Source organism: Poromitra crassiceps, assembly GCF_964638095.1.
Source record: "Poromitra crassiceps genome assembly, chromosome: 2".
Lineage (NCBI taxonomy): Eukaryota > Metazoa > Chordata > Actinopteri > Beryciformes > Melamphaidae > Poromitra > Poromitra crassiceps.
Window position 1 is genome coordinate 116,445,297 of NC_139624.1, and position 6,393 is coordinate 116,451,689.

A 6,393-nucleotide genomic window follows, 5' to 3' on the forward strand; every position below is an offset into this window, starting at 1 on the left:
GGGTGCTCTGTGTGTGCTGCATCGTCACTACCCATCTACTCCTCGTAGAAACTCGACATCACTCCATCGACAACAGATACAGCTGCCCAGAGGTATGACAGTACAACTGTATTTTATTTTTAAAAAAAGCTGAGGGACCTGGTGCTTGCATGTGGTTGGAATACAGTATATATAATATGTTCCTGTTTGTGATTCCCAGAGCGGTCATGTCACCTGTCAAGGGCCTGTACCAGCCACCCACCCTCTGCTGGGATACCAGCCATCCAGCCGCTGCTCAGCGCTGCCCTGTGTAGAGCATCCTGCCCACTCTCAGCAGACTTTCCCCAAGTAGGGCTGAAATAGGAAGAGACTAAGGTAGAGTCCTGCTCTGGATGTCTGTTTTTATTTGCACAGCTCCCCATGTCTTATCTTAATCATGGAATATTTCAAATGTGATACATTGCATACTCTTCAGGTGCTTCTAAAAGCTGTTGGGAGTAATTGTTGGTGTGGGTGTGTGTTTCTAGATGTGCCCTCTGGTGTGTTTGCTCCAACCTCATCTTCACTGAACATCAGATCATCCTCAGTCTGACTGACCTCACTCAGCCTCAACGGAAAGCACACGCCACTAACGGACTCGTCAACATCAGTAGGTGGGTTATCCCTTTTTATATTATTATTTTTTCTCATTTCCCCCAATTGTACTTGGGCAATTTCCCTCTGCTGCCCCGCTCGTTGCTCCACCCCCTCTGTCGATCACATTTGCCAGCTGCTTTTCACCTGATAGCGGGGAGCTTCAGTGGCTGGACGTAGCATGTGGGAGGATCACGCTATTCCCACAGTCCCCTTCCGCCCCAAACAGGCGCCCTGACTGACCAGAGGAGGCGGTCGTACAGCGACCAGGACTCATGCCCTTAATCTGGCTTCCCGCCCGCAAACACAGCCAATCGTGTCTGTATAGACGCCCGACCAAGCCGGTGGTAACACGGGGGCACGGACCTGCGACCCTCATCTTGGTAGGCAGGGAATCTACCGCTACACTACCCGGACGCCCAGTAGGAGGAAATATTAAGCAGGAAGTACAGTATATGCTCATTTATTTGTCTGCTCATAGTCATCTAATTCCAGGGCTGGCCCGAATAAAAACATTTGGGCTCCGGATATTCGGTGGTAATCAACAGTGAATATTTGGATATTTGAGATGCAACACGCATCTTGGTCTCCTTTCGGTTTCGCGTTTCTCCGCCAGACCATGCTGCCGCTGGGGAAGAAACGCGCACACACAGTGGTTATCCTATAGAAAATGACTGAAAGATTATGTAAATATATTAGGCTATACGCTGTGTTGTGTTCTGTGTGCTGTGAACATGACTCTGGAAGGAATTAACTGCAGCCACACCGATCCATCAGAAAGGATAGATTTCTGTTGTTTTGGAATGTCAACGCCATTTAAAAATAAAATAGAAAATGCCTCTAATTTGCGGTGACAAATCTGTCTGTCCAGAAAGAAGATGTGGCCTGTGTGTTTCAGTAGCAAGCAGACTACTGTCTCTTCACACCCAGCACATTCTCATTCTCATCGCATCCTAGTTTGACGTATAGTCAGGATCCCATGGCCCACTACCGATGTTAACAGTTCCATTCCTCCGCCGTTAAGAACTAAAGTAAACACGTGGGCCTCTATCTTCCGACAGGCGCTATCCCTAAATAGCGCTTTGCGCACTGTTTGCGCGTGCCTTAAGGCATGGACGATAGCGTTCCGCCTTGCCTCCCCCACCGAGCAGCAAAAAAAAAACATCCCCACCTCACGGGAGCTACTGGTAATGATTTATACAGAAATTTTACTGTTTCAAAGTGATATAATTGTCTGGTAGACGTGACCTCCCTGAAGTTAAAACAGCCCCGAAATATGTTGGGGATGCAATTCTCGGCGGGCATGCGGAAACAATTCTGCCAAAAATCATCTGCGCCCCAAAATGGTAACTGTCTGCCTTTCCGAAGCCCTGCCACTCCGAACGTTAACTTCCAGTATTCGGACTGGCGGTCGTTCACCTTAGAAGCCGCAATGCCGACCTTAGGTTTAGGCGTGGGGGTGGGAGAGGTTAGGTTTTGGGTTAGGGTCTGGGGCAGAGTCCTGCGCGGGTCTGATTTTCAAGACCCGGTTCCGCCCGGCCCCGCGACGTGCAGTACCGACCCCGCTCCGCGAACCCGCTCATATGATCAGTCAGTACCGCAACCCACCCCGCCCCGCAGACATGAGACCCGCGCCCCGCTCCGCTTCCGCATAATATATATATTTTTTAAGTGAACAGAACCAAAGTAACTGCGATCGTTTCACAATTAACACAGGAAGCGAATAGCGGTCTTTTCTGGCCGAGTCACTGACGAGAGCCAACAACGGTGGTTGGTGCAGTCACACTCGGCAGGCATTGCATAACGTTATTTACAATTAAGCACATTGACGGTGTTTTGTCACTGGTGCCAGTATCAGCAGGCCAGCCAGGGCCAGGCAGCAGCTAAAGGAAACATGCTAGCCTTGCTGGCGCTAGCTGTCATGCAATGCAACAAGCTAGCTAGCATAGGTGTAGGTCTAAGATACTGAACGAAATGTACTAACGCTACTGAACTGAAGTCAGTCAGTGACCTACCTGTCTCTTGTGCCTGCCCTGCCCTGAGTGACGACCTGACCACTGACCCCCCCCTCCAATAAACAAGCCAATACTGCCACTTAGCCGCCAGGATTTGCAACTGCAGTATTTTCTCTGAGTCTGACTGATTGTGACAAAGACGTCAGGTCGTCAGACTCAGACAAAACATGAAGTTACACACTGACTGAATTATTATCGTTATATAAAAAGTAAATAAAACACCCGCGACCCGGGCCGCATGTTGTTTATTCTACCCAGATCCAAGCCCGCAAATAAAATGAAGACAAAATAACACCCGCCCCCCCGCATTTTTTTGCGGGTACCCGGCGGGGCCCCGCGGAACCCCGACCCGATGCAGGACTCTGGTCTGGGGGAGGTTAGGTTTGGCGTGGGGGCTGGGAGAGGTTAGTGAAAAACGGGGAATATAGAACCCTTTCTGAGTGCCGATATTTCGGAGTGGCAGAACGTCGGAGTGGCAGCATGTAACCCCCCAAAATGCCCGCGCAAACGGGATTTGGGCGGTCTTAACTACCAGAATTATTCACAGGCGTGACCAGGCAAGGCTGGCATACGTCAATCAAAACCAATCAGATTCCCATCTCGCAATGGTTGTTTGCGTGAGGTTGCCTCACCGAGGCATGCAATATGCTGTAATTATCTCCATGCGTAATAGAGTGTACTCACTCCTGCGAGGACAGAGAGAGCTTATTGACAGATCGTCTGTGGTGCCAACGACCCTCCGGGCTATGAAGGTAAATAGCCTATGTCCATTGTCCCACAAGTGTTCTCAATTTATTTCCCTCTTTGCGATGTGATAAAAGTTTCTCAGTGAGTTATAGTTGATTGCCTCACTGAATTATCTGCTGCTAATACCCAAATATATATAAATGTATATAAATATCCAAAAGAAATTCCACTTTCCACTCCGCAAATACCTCTCTGCGCTCGGAGCGCAGCCGTAATCTCTGTGCAGAGTGCCCAGCGCAGAGAGGTATTTGCGCGTAAGAGGTCCTTTTCAAAGCTCTTAGCGCAAAGTAATTGCGCGCTGCTGACGATAGGATAAACGCCATCTACCCCACATTTTAGCGCTGAAACGCCTGCTTTGGCTTGTGGCAGCCAATGCCCAGTACACTTATCTCACAGTCATGCGGTTGTGTCCACCCCCAATTTGCATTGCGCATGGCGTTAAACGAGCGGAAAATTAGCGCTTTTGGGAAGATAGAGGCTAGGGCTGCACGATATGAGGAAAAGCTGCGATGTGCGATAACTGTTCAATATTGCGATGACGATCTGACCTGCGATAAATAAAAAAATGCTATAAAAAAAATATTAATGGGTAGGGGTGCTCCGATCCGGCTAAGCCACGATCCGATCCGATTCCGATTCCTGGGGTCACGATCCGATTCCAGAATCGATTCTCGATTCCAACGATTCTCGATTCCAGAATCTAGAATCGATTCTCAATTATGTAGTTTTATATTGCAATAACACACAAAGGTAAATCTAAGACAAAAAATGACAAATGTATTAATGCTGAACTTCAAATTCAACTTCTGAAGTATTACAGTGAGGGCCTAAATTAATTTTGCAATACGAGTGTGTTAATTTAAGCATATGTATCAGTAAGTGGCACGGGATTCTCAAAGCCTGTCATACGAACAAAAATGCACTATTGAAGCTAAAAAAAATCCAAAACCAACAAGTTAATTATTTACATTTTTACTTCAATGTAGAACAGTCATTTCTTACACATGAGATTACTTTTAGCCTTTTAGTCATAACGATTATTGAAAGATATTCCATATTCCAGACTGAAATGTTATAACAGAAGTGGAGTATTGGCCAGAATGACATGAACATTTGGACACTTATTCAGCCGGTATCTTGCATGTTGCGTTCATGTGCACTGTAATTTTTTTTTTTTTTTTTTTGCGATAACACGTGACTTTTGCGATGTGTTCATCGCGCATTTTCATATCGCGATGACGATGAAAATATGATAAATCGTGCAGCCCTAATAGAGGCCGTGTAGTGCCGTTGGTTAGGTTTAGGCAACAAAGCCACATTGTTAAATTTCTACCTCTTCTCTTACAGTTCCTTGACCTCTGCGTTCACTATAAAAGCTTGTCTTGCATTAATTTGTCTTTTTCTTTTCTCATCCCCTCAGCCTTGTCGGCGGACAGGTCTTCCACTCCGGTGCAGAAGGACAGCAGCCTATGGGAGCAGATCACAGCCTGCGTTGTCAGCCAGCCTGCGTTGTCAACCAGCCTGCCTTCAGGACTGTGGCTTCATGGTTTAACATTTTGGTTATTTGGCTCATCGGACTTACTTATGTCTACTACCCCTCCTGGGGTATAGGCCACCAACAAGGGCTTTCCAGCCATCGGCTCATCGGACTGATACCGATATATTCAAGATCAAACATCAGCTGATAGCCATATGATTGCTGATATATCGTGCATCGCTACTGGTAACTGTTTTAATTTCTTACATACATTTGTATTACCATAATATTTTAATGTAAATAAAATTGTGTTTTTCTCATAAATGAAGTGCAATTTGTCATTGAACTCAATGGCACATTTGGAGTGTATTGAAATGGTACCATGTGAAGGATAATAGTGATGTATTATAAGTATACTTCTAGTGCATTTAATACAGTACTTAAAGTATAACAATGTTCTATTTAAAATACACTTTTATCCTGACGCATAAGCAGTGATGGAATACACTTCAGATACACTTTTACTCTATTATAGTACACTTTAAGTACATGTCTTTATTATGCTTAAATTGTGATAGAACTTCACTATAAATACATTTCTTATTAACAATAGCACACTTTAAATGTACTAATTAAAATCAAAAAGTGCATTTGAAGTTTATTTGAAATATTACTGAGGCATGTTAGAAGAATATTAATAGTATGATAACTATTTAAAGTATACTTGTAGACTACATCAATTGATCTATAATGCCTTTTTAAGTATACTTTCAACACACTGGTGATATAATACAATTGTACTGAAAGTGTGTTTTGAATGCTCACAAATCATGCTTTTCACTGGTATACTTCAGTACACTTAAAGTTTGTAAAAAGTTGTTCCAAAAAAGCATACAAATTACACTTAAAGTGTGCTCAAGGAGTCCATAAGTACTACTAAATGACTACTTAAGTACACTTAAGTATAACTTAAGGGTGCCAAATTAACATATGCTAACTGAAAGTGTACTTAGTACATACTGTGAAAAGTATAATTTAAGTATAATACTTTTTCACCTGGGTTATCAGAGAAAGATTCACTGTTCTCGAAAACGAGGGGTGGTGCGGAGCTGCGCTTAGATTTAATGAGGAGGTGGGCTCTGTCGGTGCACACCGCTCTCTGATAGGCTGCAAACACAGGAGTACGTTCAGTGAGAGACTGATTCCACCTAGATGCAATACGAAGAGGCACAGGAAATCATTCCTGCCTGTGGCCATTGGTCTATTTAATGCCTCTCTTAACACATTCACTGCCAGACGTTTTTTTTTTACTGTAGTTAGCTTCTGCCAGAGGGGTTTTTTGAGGATTCTGGCTCATCTTTCAAGACCCGAGGATTCTTTTCTGCTAAGATTTTGTGAACACACAATATCTCAAAAGAACTAATAGAATGTGTGCTTTCTCTATCTAAAAGAGTTAGTTTGTAGAGTTAGTAGTTATGTAAGCATTAGCAGTTGAATACAGCATGGTTTCAGCGTCAGAAAAAATATTCAGAGATAAACGGC

General features: G+C 44.3%; 1 long non-coding RNA gene across 1 annotated transcript; it reads left to right on the top strand.

Moving 5' to 3' along the window:
- Window positions 1-249: 249 nt before the first annotated feature.
- Window positions 250-5,009, top strand: LOC310794478. The gene is made up of 3 exons (XR_014553568.1): window positions 250-354; window positions 507-632; window positions 4,795-5,009. It is a non-coding gene; the product is annotated as an uncharacterized lncRNA (long non-coding RNA).
- The last annotated feature ends 1,384 nt before the right edge of the window (window positions 5,010-6,393 follow it).